Here is a 3,076-nt window from a genome sequence, read left to right on the forward strand (position 1 = left end):
CACCGATCCAGAAAAAACGACCATGATTAGCATTAAATCTGCAATAACAGTAGCCGAATGCGAACAGATGCTGAGAGCTCTAAACACCGAAAAGAAAACGAAGACCACAGAGATAGCGAAAGCAAAAGCCTATGATACTCCGAAGGGTGACCGGTATTCCCATTCTGTGAAAAGAGCAAGGAAAACACTAGGATAGGAGGAGGAATCGAAGGTCGGTAAAAGACAACAAAACAACAGACAGATAGAGAGTAGATGGCGAATCCCAAAACCATAGAAGAGAAGAGGAAAAAACAATGAAAAAGATGAAAGGAAGAAAAAGAAGAAAGAAGACCTTTGATCACGCTAGGAGAGGTATAGGAGAGATGTTTTAGTCGCCAAAGCAAACGGTGGCGTGACGTACGCTGCGATCCTCGAAGGGTGAGAGAGTATCCCAAGCTGAAGAAGCTGGGGGAGAACGTAATAAGAGCCAAGCGCACTCAGAAAGGCGAGAAGCTGTTTGAGCTGAAAAAGATCCATTATCAAGCGCTCAACCAATCGGGAACTCGTGACAGAAGCAATGCAAAGAGAAGCTTTAGTTGAACAAGCGGTGGTTGAGTGCAGGAAGCTGGACAAGATCACAACGGAAGACGATTTGAGGAGCGCGCTAATAGAGCAACGGAAACACACTTTGTGCTTTAATCGAGCGACTGGTCAAACATGATGTCCCGCCCGAGATTTCTCCTCGAGGGAAAATATAGCATAGCGGCTTATGTCGACCGGTAAGATCAAAATCGGATGGTCGGTGTGCTCGTTACAAATGATCTCTAGAGCCACTAAACAAACGGCAAGGTGTTTCAGATGTCTGGATTACGACAATCAGACAAGAAACTGTAGAGAGCCGGAAAGATCTGATCTGTGCAGAAAACTCAAAGCAACCGAAGTGTTGTTTTACACGAATGAGAGCGGAAATGGTCACATGACGGGAGTCCTCTTATGCCCAGAGTACAAAAAAGTGAAGGCAAGCCAACGATGATGGCGATAACCTAATCTCAATAATTGGCAATGTTGCAGCAACTTTTGTGACAATCAACAACAGAAACAAAGTGCGATGTTGCAATTATTGCAGAGCCGTATCGTGTTCCTCCTGATAACGGTAACTGGGTGGATGGTGCAGAGATGCGGCAATTCAAGTGATGGGCGGTTTCTCTGTCCAAGAGGTGGTGGATAGCACACATGAAGGCTTCGTGATTGCCAGGATCAACGGTGTATTCGTATGTAGCTGTTATACTCTCCCACGATGGACACTAGAGCAGTGCAATCGGATGCTGGACAAACTTACCGACTCGTTAGTCGAACGAACGCCGGTTGGTATAGGAAGAGATTTTAACGCTTGGGTCGTAGAGTAGGGTATCAGGTCAATGCTAGAGGTTACAGCCTGTTAGAAGCCCTGGCAAAGTTGGATGTAAAGCTATGCAACGACGGTTCCGCCAGCACACGTCGCTGGTGGATAACATGAATTGGGGAGTTAGTGAGCAATACACACATAGTCACCAGGCGACCCACTACACCATTAGTCGGCGGAATTGCATTGTAACGCCGAGAGTGAGGACTGACGAGCGGAAGTGTGAAATAAAGGACTTCGATGAGCACCTGTTTGTGGAAACACTTATTGCTAACAGCGTCGCTCCAAGTCCGAATGCCGATGAGCTGTCGGAAACGTTAGCGAGAGCGTGTGTCGTATCAAAGCCGAGGTAAATGGATCCTAGGAATTGCTCACGTCCGGCGTATTGGTGGAACGAAATGCTCAGCATCCTAAATACTGACTATTGCAGAGTCCCTAATTTCCCCAGGTTTCAATCCCGGTAATATTTAATCATCGTTTGCCAATCTCTTGGATGCTCGATTCCATGAGTTAAGTTGCATCATAAAGAATTAGCCTTAAGCTAAGTAAGTTTCATTAACGCTGCGCCTTGTATACGCGAAGGCAATGTTTAATAACAACAAAATTGTTTGCTTACGCCGCGACCCTACTGTAGCAGGGGCATGGCATCACCTTATGGAGCAGTCCATTGTTTTTAATTGAATCGGCCAGCGACCGACAGTTCTAGAGAGAGCTTTAGAAATGCTTTCAAAAAACTTCGTGCATTTCTCTCAGAGATGCGCGAAAGTGATCTAAACCCGCGTTGTTAAAAAGTCTTTTAAACCCGAGTTAAGTCAGTCGTATAAGTCAGTCGTATTAAGTCAATTAGGGTCCGCACGGATAGCAGGCGTGCGCGTGTCGGATAAGTCAGTCGGATAAGTGAGTCGTGAAAAGTTAGTTAGTGACCGCACGGATAGCAGACGTGCGCGTGTCGGATAAGTCAGTCGGATAAGTGAGTCGTGAAAAGTCAGTTAGTGACCGCACGGATAGCAGGCGTGCGCGTGTCGGATAAGTCAGTCGGATAAGTGAGTCACAAGAAGTCAGTTGTTTGTGATAGCCCTCGCCCGGCCGCGTCCGGGGTGGTGATTCGTTTAAGTTTTTCGTTTGAGTCAGTCGGTAGTTAGTTCTCGCCCGGCCGCGGCAGATATTCCCGTTAGTGTTTCTTAATAAATAGTTGAATGAGATCAAGTCTTTATGCGGTTTTATTTTACAAATCGAGTCGGGAGTTTTTTTCAAATACAAAACCAGTGGTCCCCGCGACCTACGCTACATTCTGGTGACAGCGGATTTAAAGCCGCAAAAGTGAAAGGCTAGGAAACGCCAAAAACGATTGGAGTAGGCAGTGAGTGAAAGTTGTGGATTTGGACATATCTTAGATTAGGCCATGAAATTCCTCGACCTTTAAACCATGTGGCTCCCGACGTTCGTCTGAAAGTTTTTAATCTACTGTTGCATCGAAGATCCTCTCCGATTTTACGCCCGAAATTTACATCCAATTTTACATTTTACATATTTAAAACGGGTTACACAAAGCATTTTCTGTTCGTGCGACTTGAATTTTCGGTCATTCATTTAGTGTGCAGGCATTCCAGCTCGTTTTATATAATACAGCGGACAATATTCAAAATTACTCTGACCAGTGCAAATCAGAATAATCGTGTGATGCCCAAGCTATGT

Source organism: Topomyia yanbarensis, chromosome 2, assembly GCF_030247195.1.
Source record: "Topomyia yanbarensis strain Yona2022 chromosome 2, ASM3024719v1, whole genome shotgun sequence".
Classification (NCBI taxonomy): Eukaryota; Metazoa; Arthropoda; class Insecta; order Diptera; family Culicidae; genus Topomyia; species Topomyia yanbarensis.